Below are 21,896 nucleotides of genomic sequence, written 5' to 3'. Positions count from 1 at the left end.
TTTTTATGTCACTTCTTATCTACATTTTAAACTTTGATAAAATGTTTTCTAGGAGTTATATGTGCACTGCTGCATTAAAATGTATTTTTGTTGAGACACCAGAGAAAGAAAATACCAACATTTTGTAGTTCTGCTATATACTGTTAAACTTACGGTTGTCTGGTATAGGAAAATAAACTGGTCTCTTTAATTAAATCGTTCTAGAATTTAGAAGCTTAATATTTTTTAGACCATGGCACATATCTATAAAGCACTCAATAAAAGCAATCATGAATTCTATTTAAATATATATGTTTTAAATGATAAAATATAATACATGAATACAGTTCTTTTGCCTGGCACTTTATTGATGAAGTCTGTCTTTCTGTGAACTAGTACTGAAACTTATGTTACACAGCAAGAAAATGAGTTCCAGTCTGGAAAAGTCCAGATGAGACCTCTATGAAATTCTTTAATAAAACAGGAAACTGTTGCCGTTCTGCTTCAATCCACACTTCTCTAATACATATACTGTTAATATTTAATACAAAAAAATGCATTCATTTAAAGCCATCCATTCATCCTCCTACTTATCAGGTGGCGGGGGTGGGGTGGGGGGGGTGTTTCCCTCTTCCCCCCTTCCCCCTCCTCAAGCCATCTTCCAGCTTTTCTGGGGGAATACTAAGGCGTTCCCAGAGAAGCCAAGAGATATAATCTCTCCAGGAATCTGTCCAGTCTCCTCCCAGTTGGACTTGCCCAGAACACCTCACCAGGGAGGCATCCAGAGGGCATCGGACTAGATGCTTGAACCTCCTCAGCTGTCTCCTCTCTACACAGAGGAGTAGCGACTTTACTCCGGGTCTCTCCCAGATGATGGAACACCTCACCACATCTCTAAGGCATCTGCGGATTAAACTAGTTTCAGTTGCTTGTACCCATGATCTCACACTCATAGCTCATGGCTATAGGTCAGGATTGGGATACAGATTGACAAATAAATTGAGAGCTTTGCCTTTCATCTAAAGCCATTTTTGTTTAATGTGCTAAAAAAAAACAGACCAGAAAGCAGATCATTATACACACCAACAACAATTATTAAAGGTATTATAGCCAAATTTTACCACAGCATTACCTTACTGAAGGTTTGTCAAGAGCACCACCTTGTGGACTTTAAATATTAAAGTTTATCAAATGAGGATTTTCAAGGATACATTTGCAAATTTTCAAGCTAAACGGTAAAGCATCTCCTCCTGTACATCTTCTTAGTTGGTTTTAACACTTCATTTACATCAAACATGCTAAATATCAAGTGTGTTTTCTGATCATTCAAGTACTAAGATAAGTCTCTTAGTCAAATAAGGTATTAAATGTTTTAAAACAAACATGCACAATCACATTTTCATGGATCTAGGGTATTTTCCGTTTACTCAATCTCTTAATGCAGAAGCAGGTTTGCGATTATTTACATACTTCTGTTTTGACAAAATATGCACTGGGAAAAATGCCATGGAAACTTTTTTTTATGTCTTTGCACTGCACCTTGCCACTATTTTGGAATAACACTTATTTAGCATTATGTAATAAGCAACTGGAACTCTACCTTATTATATTTTGATGACCTATCATATAAAATGTTATATATTAATGCTTTAATTATCATGGCTTGTGAGCTCTACTCAGGCAAAATGAAACTCGGTAATGAACACGAGTCCTGAAGTGCCACCATACTGGCTACACATACTCCATTTGTTTACAGATATTACACACACACACACTTCCCCACCCCCATCACCCAATCAGCCAATCAGACTCCTCCAACCTGGCAATCATCAGCCCAATTACATCATTCATTCACTTCCACGCTCCCGATCACCCATCAGCACCTTGTCATTCACTCCTTATTTAAGCCGACAGGAACCTCCACTCGATGCTTCGTGTTGGCCTTAGGGTTGCCACATAGGTCTGACAAAAAACAAGGACACTCTGTCATACGCGAACGTAAATTATTGACGGGGGGGGTGACGAACGTAAAATGTTACCGGGGGCGGGTGTAAAATGGACACAGCGAGAAAGAAATCCGGATTTTAAGTGTGCAGAAACAGTCTAAATAGTCGTTTGAACTAACCTAGTGAAGACCGGGACATTAAATGATTTTTTTTTGCCGGGACCGAATATTTAAAAGAAGGAAAACCGGGACAGACCGGGAAAACCAGGACAGCGACGTGAACACCGGGACAGTCCCGGGAAAACCGGGACAGGTGGCAACACTAGTTGGCCTGCTCATTTCCGGGACTGGTGCAATCCTGTCTACAGGACCTGGAAGCACCTTTGTCATTTGTTCTCTCTTTTGCTTCTTTACATTCTCAGATTACAGGTAAATGTGTGTTTTTCACGTGTTCTGAGTCAGTGTTGTGTCATTGCGTACATACAGGTTTGGGTAGTGCCATGTAGCACTAGGTAGCAGTGCTGTTAGTTTGGCATAGACACAGTTCTTTATGCAAGACGTGTGGGTTCACACCCACAAAAGGGCAGAACGACAAAAGGTAATTTAGGGGGAATTCTTTTGAAATGCAATCGAAATATGTGAAAGTATTTGCTGAAATATTTGTTTTTAACATGTTAAATGTCTATAAAAAGCAAGAGTATATTAATAGGTGGAAAGACTATTTGGACTTCAGGATGACGGTGCAGCCCCACATGACTGAAAGCCTAGAACAAAGTTTCTCAGTACTAAAGCAGTTGGAGAGATCGTGCTGTGCACGGTTTGCTGGTTCAGTGCTGGGGCCCGGTTATCACCCCTCCCCACTCCCCCTCCGGCCTGCACTCACACTGGCTTTATCAACCCGGCCCGAGCACGCTTACGTCATCACAACGCCGCTTTATTTGGAAAAAAGCGCGCTCGCACAACACTATGGAGTTCACGATTCTCTTTTTATTGTATTTTTGGAGTCGTTTTGGGAGTGCAGAAACACGGTGCAAGCACAGATTTATCGATAATTTAACACAACGATTGTCTGCTAATCGCTTTGCCGCTATGACTGTTTAACGTGAGCGTCGAATCACTGACGTCATGTTTGAGTTCCAGCGAAATGAACCAATCACACGAGGCACCAAGCGGACCCGGGCACGGATAGCGCTCACACTAGAAGCGAACCGTGCCCGAGTCCACATGAATCGTGCCCTGGCCCACCTCTTCAAGCGGGCCCGAGCACGGTTAACTGATCCGGGCCCGGGCACGGTTGGAGCGCTCACACTAGCCAAACGAACCGTGCTTCGGCAGGCAACCGGGCCCGGATCACAGAGCCTAGTGTGAGTACGCCCTAAAAGTATTCAACTATAAATCGCATGGGGAAGAAACCCTGGATAAGAGGTGACATACGTGCACCATTAAATCACAGTATTAGCTGGCCTGTCAAGATCCCGTTTCAAACAATTGATCACGGTAGATCAAGCTAGGAGGTTTTTTAGTTCTGGGAATGTTTTTACTCTTTTTTTTTGTATATATGAATTTGCAGTCTAGGACAGAAAGTGTGTTTATTTTTGTGTGATCTTTTTGTCTGATTTTTGGTCAAGAAATCAAATATTTAATGGATGTAGAGTGAAAGTGTGTATTTTAAATAAAATGTTTTAAATATATTAAAACAGTTTTAAGTATTACGATTATGACCAGATGAACTTCTAAAAAGTTTTATCAAAGAACATGAGAAAAAATGCTTTATGTTATTTAAAAACATCTGTAACTTTAAATAAAAAAACTAACCTGCATATTAATTTAAGAATTTAAGTTCTAATGTATTTCTGTCGGGACACTTCTGTGGTCCTGCAGGTCAACACTCTCAGATGTTTAGATGATCTAAATGAAGTATTCCGTGCTGTGTTCATCAGTGCGAGAACTATGTAATAGGTAAACAATTCCCCATTTGTGTTTAATTGAAGGAGTGTAACTTGTCTGATGTTTGCCATTAAGTTATATCTCTTGCCATGGTGGAATTTCCCGTGGGTCTGCACAGTACACAAATAATATTAACACACTATCCATCATCCTCTTTCAAAGTGGCGCTTATATGCATGGGCAGAGCTGTCAAACACAACCAGTTAACAAAAAGCAGACAAGAACCAAACGAGCATACTGTGATGTAAACATAGCTCTACAAGAACTACCAACTCGAAATGGACCCATTCAAAACACTCAAAATCTTACAAATGCATTACATGAACTTCCTCCTGTATGGGGAAACCCCTTCACTGCTACTTGCTGTGACGTAATAAAAGACCTTTAAAAACTTTTGTGTGTAAAATATGAGTCAACCACCAGATTCCTCAGTACATGTAAGGAACAACAGAAAAAGGACGAAGAATAATTTAAAGAAATGGATAACATAAGGGTTGGGGGCTCTCCCAGAGGCAAGGTTTCAGTGATCTCTGTAGTTTCTATAAATATATGTCACACATCTCTAATGCTCCATTTCTTTGTGTCAGAAGTGATTTTTTATGACTCACAATGGCTTTATGACTGGCCTACATATTCCACCGCTGACATGCATGTGATGTATGTATACATAACAAAATGAGTCATTCGGTAGCATTAGCATTGTTACACTGTGATTAAAACATGTCACACCCCAGCAGATTAGCATTGACAACTGGCATGTGACCGTTACTTGCAGAAACCCGCCTGTGAGATAAATCCAGGAGTGGGAGTTACACGAAAGAGTTTGAAGTCAGTGTTTACAAAACCCTGGAAAATTAACTGGTATTCTGACGAGATGGTCGTGATAAGAACCCTTGTGTTTTGCTATTTTATGCCCATAGGTCTTCTGTTGAAAAGTCAGGGGTTGTTGTGCTTTAAAAGTGAGTGTGAAGTCAGAGTATTGTATTCGCCAGATGATTCAGGGGTTTCGCTGATGTAAATCACAGCAATGGAAAACTACAGAATGGAAAAACCACTAGAGCCTGGTCCTTTTGCTGATACAAATCAGAAATCAGGATTGCTCAGTGTGTGGGCACCTGTATGACCAAAATGTATGAAGGAAGAGATTCCATACTGAGCATATTTTTATTCAAGGGAATACAATATTGTATTTTAATATATGCATACAGACATGCTGCAAGAGTACCCACACTTTGATTAACCTTCTTTTTGTGCTGTGCTTTCTGTTACTGTCTCTTATGTTAATGGCTCAGTTATGACCTCATGACTCAAATCAGCCATTAGATCCTAAAAACAAATTATGTATCATCCATTATGTAACCATGTTTCTTACCTCTTAGTTACATTGTCAGGTTTCCGTATCCATGATAGTATTGGTTTAAATATGTTTGTTGTGGCCCCCTGGGGCTTTCTATTGGCAGCATACACAATAGTACACACAAGTCTAATCTGATTTTGCCTTACATGTCTGGAAATGTCTGCCTTTCCTTGTTTTGTGAAAACGGCACAGACAGAAGCCCCTAACTGAAGATCCAGTGGTTGGAGGAAGAGCTGGCTATGGGCTGTTTTGGCAATTATTATTGTTTTCTGATTATACCTGGGTGAAACTGACCCTAACAACAGAAAGGTCATAATCATAACAAGAGCATTTTATAATTTATCAAGCAGGCACAGGAAAACAGGTTTTATTTAAACAAAAACAAAACAAGCTTGCTAACAAAGCATCAAAAAGACTTGACAGCAACAGTTGAAGAATGTTGAGAAAACACTCTACACGAGGTTAACGCGAAGCACTGGACCTTAGAGGATGTGCAGTTTAGATAGGTGAACAGGCATCATGACAGGAACAGGTGCCTGCAACGATCAATAACCTGGTCCCTGAGAGCAGGTCAGTGACAGGGTTTGTCATTGGTAATTTTTGAGTGTTGACTGGGATGTAACTCCTTTAATCACAGCATAAGAATCTATATGCAATATATTTATGCACCATGTCACACTTAAAAAATACTCATCAACAATGAATATTTTTCATGGTGGCCTATAAAAGCAACATGATGTGATGTCTAGAAGGTCATGACATCTAGAAGGACAGGTGAAGGTTGTAGAATTTCTCCTTGATCGAGCAGTAAATATAAAGTTTCTCTTCAAAAATATCTTCCCTTTGTCACTTTGGAAAGTGTTTCTCTCCAAAAGGGCTTGTTTGGTCATGCTGTTCCAACCAGCCAACCAGTGAATACATGTGTAAGCAATGTACCTGATCCAGCCAATCAGGATCATCAGGATATTGCAGGTCGTTTTGAATGATTATAGTTTGGCCTTTTTGAGTGTTTTTTTAATTTTACCATGATTCTCTTATTTTATTATGACCAGTTTTTTGTATATGAAATGTGTGTTGCCAGCAGAAACATGAAACATGGAATCAGGGCTTGTGCAAAAGTAAATGAACCACAGCTGCATTGATAAAGTCAATTAGTTAAGCAGACTGATAAAATAAGACATCATTGGGAAAAGATTTGAGCCACAATGATTAAATGGGAGAGGAAACCAACCAAACCACTATTGAACCAACTCGTAAAGCACAAAAATCAACAATGGGAGAGGATGGAAGACATCCGAGGACATTAGGGAGAAAGTGGTGACAGCCCGTCAGTCTGGGGAAAGCTACAAGACCATCTCCAATAGATTCCAAATCCATCCATCCACTGTTGGACAAATCATTTGGACAAATCAAAAGAGTTTATTGACTACAATCACAGGTGCAATATTTAGAGAAAAGTCAACACTGCATATAAAGAGAAGAACCTCCTCCCAACAATGAAGCATGAGGTTGGAAAGGTGAAGGTCTGAGCTTGGTTTTATGCCTCTGGAAAAGACCAAATTAACCAGGTAAAATTCCCAGGCCAATCAACAAATATTGACCAGAATCTCCTGCCATCAGTCATGGAGTTGAAGCTAGGAAAGAAATATATTATGCACAAAGATAATGACCCAAAGCATTCTAGCAAAACTACCAAGGAATGGCCTAAGAGAAAAGACATTTGCACTCCGGATTGTCCCAGTCAAAGTCCAGACCTCAGTCCTATAAAAATGCTGTGGCAAGATTTGAAGCAGATGGTACGTGTCAGATGTCCCTACAACCTCTCAACAGACAGAGTTCTGCAAGGAGGAGCGGGTTATTGTTGCACCTGTCTCTTCTCTTGTCATGGTGATATGTTGCATGTGTCTTGTTAGCATTTGTGTATTTAAGTGTGAGTGATGTCTACGTCCCTTATTCTGTGTTGTTTTATTCCATGTGCATCATATTAGTAAAACCGTTTAAAACTACTCTCACCCCAACAGGGATTATGGGGGATTTGCCATCCATGAAGTAGAATCAAGAGCCGACTGGTACAACTACTCCTGGGTCAGAATTGGAGGCCGAGCCGCTGCCAATTCAAGGACAAAGGAAGGGTCGGATGTTAGTAAGTAAGTAAGTAAGTAAGTAAGTAAAATTCATTTATATAGCACTTCTCACAGGCACAAGCCACAAAGTGCTTTACAACGGAAAATAAAATAAAATAACAAAAAATAAAAACACAAAAACACACACTATAAAACAGAAATAAAATACAGTGCACAAGGTCAACGGCTGCAACCTCCACCACTAACTAAACGCCTGCGTAAAAAGGAAAGTCTTTAGCTGTTTTTTAAACGTATCCACAGAGTCAGCTGATCTTAAATGTGGAGGAAGTGTGTTCCACAGTTTTGGAGCAACCAACTTAAACGCTCGGTCTCCACGAGTCTTTAGACATGAGCGTGGCACAGACAGTAAACTCAGGTTGTTTGACCTGAGTGATCGCGATGAAGTGTAGGGGTGGAGCAGGTCAGCGACATACACAGGAGCGGTGTTGTGTAGTGCTCTGTATGTTAAAGTTAAAATCTTGAACTGGATCCTGAATTCTACAGGAAGCCAGTGTAAGGATTTTAAAATGGGTGTTTCTAAAACTGTAATCAGTTGGTTTGCCACCACCTTCTCTAAAATTTTGGATAAGAAAGGAAGCTTAGATATAGGCCTATAGTTCTTATGCACAGCCGGGTCTAAATTTGATTTCTTTAAAAGAGGCAGAACAGTGGCGTGTTTAAAATAAGATGGAAAGCAACTTGTTAACAGTGAGGAATGTTGAGGGGTGCAAACCTGTGGCATGTAAGCACTGCCTCACAGACTGCCTCCATGTCAAACCCTTGAACGCAAGGAGCAAAGCCGTCTTCACCGGTGGGTCCCGATGCTGGAGAGTGTGCTTCAGGGGGAGAGCCGGCATCCCAAAGGTCCAGACCTGAGCCCACCACCCCGGGAGCACCACCCCCGTTAAATGCAGGGTTCCTGGTGTGGCCACCGGGGAATCGGTTTATTTGTGTGCCGCTGTTCCTGTTTGTTCATCTGTCCCTATGTGTGGCCTTTTTGCCTGTAATGTATGTGTGGGTGTCTGTGTGTATGTTTTTAATTTGAACATGGCATACATCTTTCAGTTACCTTAAATAGCAACACAGGTTTGGCACTGCATGTGTTCCTGTTGTTCTGGATGCTTTCAAAGTGACGAGGCTTTAACTTGATAATACCTCCTAGTCAGCATAGTGTCACTTTAGTCACCATGTAACAGGTCCACACATGCAGACAGATACTCATTCACTGCTCATATTGACATAATATATACATATTATATACATATATATATATATATATATATATATATATATATATATATATATATATATATATATATATATATATATATATATATATATATATTGTAATGATATAGATATACGTAATTCCTGACAGTTTCTGGCAGAGCTGGTCAGCGTTTCGATTGGTCATCTAATGGTTTCTATTGGTCATTTAATGGTTTCTACTAGTAATCTATTGGTTTCTTTTGGTAAACATCAGCAGGCTGTCCATATCTGTCATAATTGCCATGGCTTCCTTCCCTGCAGTTGAGCTGTTCTGGTTCTTAGTCATTCGTTCCATTCAGATTCCTCAAGGTCAAGAAGAGACTACGGTGTTTTTTGTCTGCTGTATAATGGTGATCTTGCCCAGTCATAATCATGTGAACTGACACTGCTGTGCTGGCCTTTCTCACTCTGGTGGTGTTAGGCTGCATTTTATTGTGTTGTACTATCAGGAATGTTCTTGTCATGCATTGGTTTTGGGTATGAAAGACCTCATTACGTCCTGTATCAAGCTTTGACGCAACAGGGATTGTTTGAATTCTTTCATGATGCATTCTTGTTTTGAGTTTCTGTTTTGTTTAGCTTTCTTTTTTTGCAATAGTCTGCAATACCATAATATAGGCATTTGAAATAGATGTTTAAATATTACATTAATACTTAAAATATTCAAAATAATGAATTTATTTTGGGAAGGTCATGATTTTAAAGGAATGAATAAAGAAATAAAAATAAATTAAATAATGAATTTAAAGAAATCAAATAGAAATTATTCATAAATTATTTATATGGTTATAAGCTATATTATCTACAGATACAGACAGTAGAACTTTTAATCCTCTTTAAATGTCATCAGGAGGTCAGAAACACATGTTTACTTGTTAGATACTAGTTATTTGCCATCTTTTCTTTGCTCAAGTTTCCTTTTGCCATATTTTTTTTTGCTGACTGTCATTCATTATTGGGAATCTGAGCTGCTGAAATCCTCCAGTTAGAATGAATTTGCTGGTCAGTGAGAAAAGTTGTTGTTGGTGCCAGATGGGCTGGTCTGAGTATTTCAGAAAATTAGAGGTGTCTTCAATTTTTTTTTAAACTAGAGCACCTTAAACGGGATCCCGTTCTCATTCAGGACTTTTTTCCACTTCAAAATAAAAACCTAAAACACTCAGATAAATGAATAAACATGGTAGGTTGGCTTTATTCAGCTTTTATTTATTTATTTATTTATGAAACGTTAGACAACATTAACAAAAAAGTCACCGACAGTCAGACAGGCACTGTGCAAAATGTCAAAAATATTTTAAATAAAATATGCCTGCCTGAAAAAAAAAAATGCCACACAACAGCAAAACATATATAATGTAAAGGTTCAAATAACAGGGTTTAAAAAGCAAACAACAAAAAAAAAATGTTTATAGGCCTACTTGCCGAGACGTGCCGAGACGCACCGAAACAAGACGACACGACTGAAACGGCACGACCAAAACGACAAACGGCTGAACTGTTTTTTTTTTCGCCTTACGCGTTTTAAATGGTATGCCATGTTGGTTGTTGTCGTGTGAAATAAAAGACGTTGATGACTTGCACTTTACTTTGTTTGATTCATCTTTATCTTTTTCAAAATACTCCCACACTTTTGAAGTTTTTTTAGTAGCCATTAATCTCGGCAGATGCTTACTATACTGTAGCTTGTTCAGCTCCGCTCATTTGTATTGTGCAACTGCAGGGTGTGATTTATTAATGTGTAGTAAGGCTATTGTTAATGCGTTAATGTTTATTAACAGAAATTAGGATGACTTTATTTTTTGACAAAAGGCTATGAGAATGGTACATTCGACTTTGACGTTCCAATCGAATAGTCGAATCAGCGACTATTGCAGGTCACCCCTAAACCATATATATATATATATATATATATATATATATATATATATATATATATATATATATATATATATATATATATATATATATATATGATCTACTTACAGTTTGACAATCAACATCTAAACAATTACAAAAACATAAGCAAATAAATTATTCCACAGTGTCTATTCAAACTGTGTTGGATCGTGAGGGGTTAAGTTAACACTAGAACTACCAAGCCGCCTGCTTTCGACAGTACCCCACTAGAACTACCAAGCCGCCTGCTTTCGACAGTGTCCCAACTAGACTCTTGGTCTCTTGGCAGGTGTGATAAGCCCTTCTTACCTCCAGTGTTATGTAAATGAGGTGTGTGTCAGCTGTGGGTGGTTGCTGTTGACACACCTTTCAATACACACCTTTGGCTGCCTCATGAGACTGCAACCTCTCTTGGCAGAAGTCTGCTCAACTCAGGACCATGTTTGAGATTTGATTTGTGGAAGGTTGAAATAATGTGAAATTGACACAAACATAATATTTGAATTATAGTGGCATATTGATTATTCAAAATGGCTCAGATTTTTTAACCTTATTTTAAGTAGTTAAAACTGTCAATAGGTATAGGTAAAGATATTTTTACATAAATTTATACAAAAAACCCTCAGCTACTTGAAATAGAATAATATTCTTGAGCAATTTTAACTTATCAAGACGGTACTTTTTGTAGTGTGTCTCTTTCAAAAACACAACAGCCATAACTGGCAAACAAAAATAGAAAATTTACTTTTCTCTCCCTACTCTCTTTTTTTGGCCTACCTCCACCCCCCCGCACCTTCTTTGGAGGACAACTTTATTTTTATGTAAGGATCAGAAAACAATTCTGTGCCACCACCATCACCACACAGAGAGTAGCCTGTTCAGCCATACCAGTGTTATGAAAATGAGGCCATTACATTGATTCTAAATGTAGGAGTACTGTTTGTGTGTTTGTATGGGGAGGGGTGGAGGTGGGAATATGCAGGTCCAGAAGAAATGTTCCTCTGGAACAAGGTGAAGGTGAATTGGTGAAGCCACCCCCCACCCCCCAAAAAAGTCAACATTGCCAGAAATTTATATTCAAGTTAGCTTTATTGGTATATAGGTGTATATATAAATACACCTATGAATATTCTGCACACACCTGGCACTGCCACATCATCTCCTTTCTGCACTTGCCACATGTGAACCTATCACAAGACACACAACGATTAGTGGCACGGTTACTTTTGCAACAACACTTGACCTGGCACCATGCCCTTTTCCCTGTGTCAGGTGTGGGTGGTTGCTGCTGCTGAGCCTTTTCCTTGGCCACCTCCTTGGCTGCCACATGAGCCTGTGCAAGCTCTTCTGTAAGATTGACCAAAAACTCCGACCGTCTCTCCTTTACCCCAGTGCATGCTTGAAAAAGCACATAGGCATTCAGCCAACGCCGTGTTCCGCAACGCACAGTGTACTTTCGTACCATCTGGTCCATTATATCCACACCACATTTTAGGGAGTTGTAGTCAGTGATTGTGTTTGGCTTTTTTTTGTGTGTTCCCAGTCTCCACCGTACTGTGCATGGTACTGAGGATGCAGACAGTCTTTCTACATTTGGGTGCGTAAACGGTCAGTGTGGCACCAGAGGTTGAAAACACCTGTGTGCTGAATTCCTCATGGACCAAAGTCTTTTTGGCAGAGTCTGGAAGCTCACAACGAATCCTGTTTACTGTGCCAAGGAGGGTGGTCTTCCGGCCCAGCAATCGTTTTGCTAGTGACAGTGAGGTGAAAAAATTGTCTGTGGTAACAGTTCTTCCTTTGTCCATAAATGGTTCCATGAGCTTCATCACCACATTTTCTGACAGTCTTTCCCCTGTGGGACGACTGGAGTCTTTACCAAGGTATGGGATGATGTTGGATACATACTTGGTTTTCAGGTCACATGCCACCCAGAACTTTATCCCAAACTTGTCTGGTTTTGTGGCTATATACTGAAGAAAACAGCAACGGGTCTTGGATGGGAAAAGTTGCTCATCTATGGTGATATGCCTTCCTGGGTGGTACGAAGTGATACAGTTGCCAACGAAAGATTTCCAAATATTAGAAATTGCAGCAAACCGGTCAGTTGCAGCTCGTTCATGGTGTGTGTCCTTGTCGTCAAAGGTTTAATGGTCACGGTTCGCTACTGCAACTGAGGCATGCAGAAGAGCATCTCTGAACGCACAACACATCGAACCTTGAGGCAGATGGGCTACAGCAGCAGAAGACCACACCAGGTGCCACTCCTGTCAGCTAAGAACAGGAAACTGAGGTTACAATTCACACAGACTCACCAAAATTGGACAATATAAGATTGGAAAAACATTGCCTGGTCAGATGAGTCTCAATTTCTGCTGTGACATTCGGATGGTAGGGTCAACAACATGAAAGCATGGATCCATCCTGCCTTGTATCAATGGTTCAGGCTGCTGGTGGTGTTGGTGCAATGGTGTGGGGGATAGTTTCCTGGCACACATTGGGCCCATTAGTACTAATTGAGTATCATGTCAACAGCACAAACTACCTGAGTATTGTTGCTGACCATGTCCATACCTTTATGACCACAGTGTACCTATCTTCTAATGGCTACTTCCAGCAGGATAACGTGCCATATTATAATGCGCTAATCATCTTCGACTGGTTTCTTGAATACGACAATGAGTTCACTGTACTCGAACGGCCTCCAAAGTCACCAGATCTCAGTCCAATAGAGCAAGGGTGTCAAACTCAATTGCACCAAGGGCCAAAACTCAAAGCACACTTTAGGTCATGGGCCGAACTTCTTTAACTTTTCTACTCTCTGTAGCTTTTGGTCTGCATTCAAGTTTTTCACCATGTCCTGATGTTTTTTTTCGAAGTGCCGTCTTCAATTGAATTCCTTGATTAGACCCACATTAGCTCCACAAAAAAGACACACGGGTTTACGTGAAATGTCAATAAACATACAGTGAGGAAGGGAAATTACTCATTTTAACCATTTATTGAACTCACCACAATATCAGGTCTTTTAAACAGAACAACAGGAAAAAGATAAACTGGCATTACAGAGAAAACACATATAACAGTGACTAAGTTGGGACCCAGGAGCATTCTGGGCAACGTGAATGCTTAGCCCCCTAATTATCAACTGTAGCATTATGAACATGATGCCAAAATATACTCAGCCTCCCAACGGTTTTCATAGGCTCTGTTTTCAGAATCAACGTTTCTTTTCGCCATTGTTAATTAAGGGCTAGATTTGACATTACAATCGTGTTGCAGATAGTAACAGACATTTGACTTAAATGATGCGGAAATGTTCCCAGTATCATGAAGGTATCATTCAGCAAGGCAGCTTTTGTAGCCGGGCCATAATAACAATAATAATAGATCAATGTAAAATTATCTTGCGGACTGGATATAATTGTATTACGGGCCGGATATCGCCTGCGGGCCTTGAGTTTGACACCTATGCAATAGAGCATCTTTGGGATGTGGTGGAACGGGAGATTCGCACCATGGACATACAGCCAACAAATCTTCAGCCACTGCATGATGCTATCATGTCAATATGGACCAGACTCTCTGAGGAATGTTTCCAATACCTTGTTGAATCTGCCATGAAGGATTAAGGCAGTTCTGAAGTCAAAAGGGTGTCCAACCCGGTACTGGTTGGTACAAGGTGTACCTAATAAAGTGGCCGGTGAGTGTATATGGCCTTTGGTGCATTAATGCAATGAGTCTACATGTTTGTGGCAGCTATGGAAGTGACACTTTAGGTTAGGCCCTCAAGCAACGAGGATCATATGAGGACAGCATGAGCTCTGAGGACCATACTTGTCATGGTGTTTGGTCTTATGATGGCATTTAATCCTGTACGCTTTCATTACAGCTACATTGTGTACACAAACGAGACAGAAAGATCTATCCTTATTAGAAGTAAAAGGTACTTGAGCTCCCATCTGTCCACATTCATTGTTCTTTTTTATTTTGACCTTTTTGTAGCTAGCTATGTGTTTATATTGGTTGGACTGTTGCTGAATGCAGCTAATACACTTGGTGTAAATCAGAAATATGTGGAACCAGATATTTGATCTCCAGTGAAGGACAGAGACAAAATGAAGAGTGTTAAATGGCCCCAGTCACATGTATTTTAGACAGCATTGTTCACTAGTGAGTGCTGAGCTACTCCTGATGGACATGATTGAGGAGGCAAAGAACTGGTTGCAAATGGAGCATGAAATGGAACATGGTGTCTTCACAAACTGAGATGCCGGTGTTGTTTGCTTTGGGCTGGAATAATAAGTGTTGAGTTTGTTCGCCCATCTTGAATGAAGGGGTAAAGTTGACTGCAGACTGAATTTCTGAGAAACTACATTGCACCATAGTACAAAAGAAAGCCTCTGGCATTAAAAACAAAAAATATTTTATTCATTCACAGTAATGCTCCATCACATACTGCCAATAAGACCAATAAACCAATTTAAAAAATGGCTGTCTGGTGACGTGGCCAGTGATTCATCCTGATTTGTCATGGGCAGTCATGACCTGGTGGTTAGGGAACTGGTCTTGTGACCGGAGGGTTGTGGGTTCGATTCCCAGACCTGAGGCCAAAACTGAGGTGTCCCTGAGCAAGGCCCTTAACCCTCAATTGCTCACTTGTATAAAAAAAATGAGATAAAAAATGTCGCTCTGGATAAGGGTGTCTGCCAAATGCCGTAAATTTGAATTCTATTTAGAGCGCATTTAGCATAATCAAGAATGGTTTGAATGATCCATGGAATCCTATTTCAACATCAGCAAAAGTATTCTATTCACAGAAATTCTGAATGTCTGAAAGTATTGGAAAACATACAGCAATTGTGACCACTTTTTGGTAAGTGACTAATGCAAATATTGGCATTTTCATTGGTATCAAAGTATCAAAGAAGCAACTGTACCACTCTGTGCAGAGAAAAACACAGAGCATGACTGTTATAAAAACAGACCAAATGGCTCATTGCCTGGTCCAACCACCGAAACTATGTGTGTACGTGTGTACACATGCAACGTTGCTGAAATTTGATTTACGCTCTCTGTGTCAGCACACTTAAAGAATCAGCTATTACCACAATGTAATTAGAATACAAGCCTTGATCATACTCAGCTAAGTAACTAAAGGCCAAAACAGCTACAGATCTTTGCACCTCACTGAGAAAGCTCTTGTTAAGTTGTAGGAAACAACTTTCCTACCTCTGGAGGTTGTGGGGCCATCTTCATATAATCCTGACGGGCTGCATTTAACCTAGTGTAACACAGTGTGGAAAGCATGGAAACCTGACCACAGTGCTGTAAGACACAGATGTGGAATACCACACATATAGTAAAATGGCTGAGTCACTCAATAGTTTCCCAAAGCATAGTGGTAATCTCCCTTGCCATCTGCCTTCATGTAGGTCCTTACTCCATGCCTTTGTAGTATGTCGCACACATGAAAAGAAAAGAGGCTTTTCATTTTATTGCTGCAAACTGAAAGACACATGCAAGTTCACCACGTAACAGCTTGTAAAAGGTGCAGTAGAAGGACTAGCTACAGAATTGCATGGTGAAGCATCAATCTCCACCTAGTGATTGAATATTTAAATGCTTCCACCAAATGAACTAAACAGAAACACATGTGTAATGAATGGATAAGTTAAAAAAAATGCAAGCAAAGAGGTTCCTCCGTCCTGTGGTAACACAGGTTATATTGCAGCTGTCCACCAACTTTGATTCCTTCATGACCCACATAAATGTGTTTCAGCTGTTCTTGGTTTCCTTCACCTGCAATGCCCTTTATTCTCTGTTTTTGGCAGGCTTTAAGGGTCCTGTGTGTGTGTGCTTTCATAGCCTACTAAATTACACCTAAAATAGACTAAGAATCAGCAACTGTTGGTCACGTCACTTTTCCATAGTAAAGTAACTGATATCAATAATTGTTTGGTATCCGATTAAATACAACTATGTAAAATTATGACAATATAAAAATGACAATAACATAAAACATGCCTACAGGGTAATGGGTTGAGTCTGATTGTAATAAATGCATTTCCATGTTCTTATTTCCACAGCCAATCACAGTGGAATATGATAAGCGGCACTCTTGTGTGCCCTGCCCTCTCCTGTTGCATCGTCCCAAGCCACGCCCCTTGTGTGAAGTGATTTAAGTGTGTGACGTAGCGACCTCACACAAGGGTATTTGAGTAGGGTTTGAGAAATAAATATGACCAATATAAAGTTGTGCTCAACTCTTGCTGTATGTTCAATGGTCCCCCAAGGTTTGCTCAAGGTGTGGGAGGCAAAGAGAACATAAACCTCAATACAGCTTTGTGTGAAAAGAACTCTACTCATAAATACAGGTGAAACTGATGTCATTTGAACTGTATCTTGAGATTGGCTGGACATACAGTGGTGTGAAAAAATGTTTGCCCCATTCCTTATTTTTTTCCATGTTTGTCACACTTAAATGTTTTGGACCATCAAACCAACTTAAATATTAGTCAAAGATAACACAGGTAAACACAAAATGCTATTTTTAAATGAAGGTGTTTATTATTAAGGGAGAAAAAAAATCCAAAACATCCTGTAAAGCTACACATCATGCTGAGATCCAAAGAAATTCCGGAACAATTGAGAAAAAAGGTAATTTAGATCTATCAGTCTGGAAAGGGTTATAAAGTAAATGTGGTGCGAACCACAATGAGAGCCATTGTCCACAAATGGCGAAGACATGGAACAGTGGTGAACCTTTCCAGGAGTGGCCAGCCGCCCAAAATTACCGCAAGAGCGCAGCGACGACTCATCCAAGAGGTCACAAAAGACCCCGCAAAACATCCAAAGAACTGCAGGCCTCACTTGCCTCAGTTAAGGTCAGTGTTCATGGCTCCACCATCAGAAAGAGTCTAGGCAAAAATGTCCTACATGGCAGAATTCCTAGACAAAAACCACTGCTGAACAAAAAGAACATTAAAGCTTGTCTCAGTTTTTCCAGAACACATCTTGATGATCCCCAAGACTTTTGGGAAAACATTCTGTGGACCGATGAGACAAAAGTTGAACTCTTTGAAAGGTCTGTGTCCCAGTCAGTGTTGCGAATAACGCCAGAAAAAATAACGGCGTTAGGTAACGGCGTCATTTTGTCAGTAACGGGAAAATATAATAAATTACTTTTCCTGTCGTTACAACACCGTTGATGTTACTGGTCATTAAAAGCAGTGCGTTACTATATATTGATATACTAACAGTAATGCGAGCGGACGCCTGCCCAGGCTAGTGTGGAGTAACAGATCTCGATAGGTCACAGTTCTCTGTGTAACACCTGTTTAACTTAAGTCAGTAAGCGATTGGCTAAGGCAGCGTTATGGTAGCCAATCAGAGCCAGTGTTTTTACACACGCGCCGAAGCACACCAGTGACACACGACACAAACGGAGAAGAGGCAGAAATGGCGAGTCAGGAGCAAGCCGAAGAAAAATTAGCATTTTCAAGGTGGCGATATAAAAATTATTTAAGAAAATACTTGAAGTTCCCGAAGGTCTACCAGACTGGGTATATGATTTATTTAATTAAGAATAGAGGTTTTATTGTTAAGTTTACTTCTGTTGTGAACAAACTAGTTGTCTCAGGTTGAGATAATTTAATTTGATAGATGTAAATGCACTTTATATAGTGTAACGGTTTACTTTTGCTATTTATTTTTTTTTTTTAATTTGGGATTTTAAAGGGATTTTATCCTGCACTGGTCTGTGGATGTGCAATAAATATCAAAAGTTAAACACCTTTCTGATCTACTCATTTCAACTGACTGTGAAAACTGCTTTTTCAAAAAATCCTTAATCATTGGCATATAACTTTTTAAAACTGTAATGCAAATAGTTACTTTCCCTGGTAACGAGTTACTTTTATTATAGAGTATTTCAGTTACTAACTCTTTTTTAACAAGTAGTGAATAACTATAACTAATTACTTTTTAAAAGTAACGTTCCCAACACTGGTCCCAGTACATCTGGCATAAAAAAAACTCTGCATTCCAGAAAAAGAACATTATACCAACAGTAAAATATGGTGGTGGTGGTAGTGTGATGGTCTGGGGCTGTTTTGCTGTGTCAGGGCCTGGAAGACTTGCTGTGATAAATGGAACTATGAATTCTGCTGTCTACCAAAAGATCTTGAAGGAGAATGTCCGACCATCTGTTCGTGATCTCAAGCTGAAACTAACTTGGTTTCTGCAGCAGGACAATGATCCAAAACACACCAGCAAGTCCACCCCTGAATGGCTGAAGAAAAACAAAATGAAGACTTTGGAGTGGCCTAGTCAAAGTCCTCAATCCAATTGAGATGCTGTGGCATCACCTTAAAAAGGCCGTTCATGCTCGAAAACCCTCCAATGAGGCTGAATTACAACAATTCTGCAAAGATGAGAGGGCCAAAATTCCTCTACAATGCTGTAAAAGACTCATTGCAAGTTATTGCAAACACTTGGTTGCAGTTGTTGCTGTTAAGGGTGGCCTGACCATTTATTAGGTTTAGGACACTTACCACCCTGGACACCATCTATTCCAGCAGCTGCCCTCAGGAAAACGTTTCAGGTTCATCACATCAAGGACAAACAGACTAAAAAACAGCTTTTATCCCAGCGCTGTACGGGAGCTGAACACAGCTAAACACACACACAACCACTCCCCACACTGTTAACTGGACCAAAACAGCACTACATGCACTTTACCACTATATCTGCCTTTTTACATATTTATTAGTTTACCATGTGCAATAAAAAAACCATTATGTGCAATAACTCACTATGTGCAATAATGTCATCATATATTTCCTATATTACTATGCATCAACCTGTATATTTTAGTTTTTTAGTTTTTTCTACACCTTAAATTATAAAAAAAATGTTTAAATTCTTGTATTACGGTATGTTCACGCACCTTAAGATTGCTGCTCAATTTCATTGTACATGTGCAATGACAATAAATATGGAAAAGATTCCATGCCAAATCGAAATGTAATCGCTACTAGGCAAAAATGGAAATGCAATCCACAAAATGCATTGTTTTTCCATACAAACATGCAGAATACGTGCCACAATGAAATGCAAAAGCACTATTACATTACGTTTCAATGCACTTTATCTCTTTATTGAAAAACAATACACAAGAATTACCATTCAAAACCAAAACGCTGAATTTGTGCCAGAATTGAATATAATACAGCTCTAAATGTAATCACGGCACCGAGGTATTGCTTTTCACCGTACGGTATTTCTGACATAAATGTCTCCTTTAAATGTAATGATCACGAGATTGATTTAAACACTGATGTGATGAAAACATGCCACAATGAAAAGTAAAAGCTCCAGTGTGTGTGGATTTGTATTTAAAGAAAGAAACGCTGAATTCGTGCCAGAAGCCACCTTGAAATGCAATCGACTGAACGTCATTGTATTCCACTGTGTGTCTCTGCGAAGCTGTAATCGTGCCAGAATAAAATCGAATCACTGTCCAATAGGAACGCTCGCCTGAATTTGGGGCGGGGCTTAGACTCCAGTCAGAAGCAATCGCTCATAGTTGGACTCATTGGTTGGACTTGAAAGCAGCAGAAATGTCTTTTCACGACAGAATAAAAGAGGAAATAAACAGTCTAATTGGACAAATTGAGGCTGGTGTAGTTACAGACGACTACGTGCTTAACTTAATTAAGCTGAAGGTGCTGGACAATATTGAAAATGGACCTTGAAAGTGTCGTACATGTGCTTGAATTCCACCTTGTAAAGGTGGATGAACCCTGCAAACAGAGCTGAAGAGCGGAACGCGACCTCGACCCGCCACAGCGGAGCCCTCGCGATTGCTACCCGTATTTTCCAGATTATAAACCGCTACTTATTCCCTCACGCTTTGAACCATGCGACTTATAATGAGGTGTGGCTTTTCTGCAGATGTTTCTTCACCCGTCAGGGGTGGAACAGAAAGTTAATCAGGTGGTAGGACAAAGTTGTAAATCAAAGAAGAAAGTGCTCATTTTCATTTAACACATGCAAGCAGCAGGCACGACGGAGAATTTTTTTCAAACAAACGTGTTGTGCCGAATTCAGTCCCCTCGTTTGCACACGCATAAAAACGCTACAGGTGATATTCTGGAGTTACAGGGATTTTAACTTAGTTCACTGAGCACTCTAGTTTTGTCCTAACTAGATATTTAGACATAATACTGCTGTAATACTGCAAAGTCGTGGTCAGAGGTGAACTTCGTATAGCCAGTGTGTATTTTATTTAAAATAATTAACACCCTTGAGCCAGTGTGGCTTTGGACATAGATAATTCCGTGCCGTTTGCTGTGATGGATAATAAAAGTCTAGCTCTTATTTATGCATAGAAACATAAATCGACAATATAATCTGTAGCGTCTTTATGCGCGGATAAACGAATTCAACACAACACCGGCCGAAAGACCTTACAGGCTGAACTCTGAACTGTCAGGCACCGTTCAGAAACTGATCAGTTCAGTTAGATGTACAATGAGTCCCCGCTTAACGATGGGTTTAGAGATTGAAATGTCCGTCGTAAAGCAGCTTTCGTTGTTAAGCTGACCCTAGATTTAGATACGCTTTAATTTTTACGCATAAATACAGTATAAAAAACGAACAATGTTCTCGTGCATACAGTGTGAGAAAGAGCGATCGCGTTGCCGAGATGAGCTTATCGTACACAACACTCCACTACACTCCACAATCTTCGCAGTTTGAGATTCGTTTGGTTACTTATTCGCAGCTCCTTATTCGGCGGCTGAAGTTGGTTCCTTATTCAAAAAGGTTGTGTTCATGATGCGTGTTTGCTGCGCGCTTTGTTTAAAAGAGATAGATTAAACAAACGAGCATAGGAGCATACATTTAAGAGGTTATTGTTTCCCATACTGATTTTGTGAATGTAGAAAAAAAATTAAAATATAATAATGAAAGCATTCCTTATGTAAAATGGTTTCTATTTCAAGTCGTTCCAATTGTATGCGATTTGTACATGATGATTGAATTCGTCAGCATTTCTAACGTAAGGAAACATATTCTTAGATTTGAAAACTAAACACAGAAATGCTAATCTACAACACAAATTAATTGGAAGAAGAAATACTAGCACACAACATGGCATATTGAGCAGTGGGCATATATAAATGAACGGATTAAAATGGGCAGGTTCAGAAGCTTATTGAAGGCCTTATTGATGGTGGACCAGAGAAATAACAAATGCATCATGAAGAACTGGTCACTCCTTAAGAGAGGAACCTGATTTTAACCTGATCCAACATCATTTTATACCTCAAATATATCTGGAAACACAGCATATTGAGTAGGTAAGCGCACAGAAATG

This window comes from Brachyhypopomus gauderio, chromosome 5 (genome assembly GCF_052324685.1).
Source record: "Brachyhypopomus gauderio isolate BG-103 chromosome 5, BGAUD_0.2, whole genome shotgun sequence".
NCBI classification, from domain to species: Eukaryota; Metazoa; Chordata; class Actinopteri; order Gymnotiformes; family Hypopomidae; genus Brachyhypopomus; species Brachyhypopomus gauderio.
The sequence above is the reverse complement of the archived record's forward strand: the minus strand, read 5'-3'. Positions refer to the sequence as shown.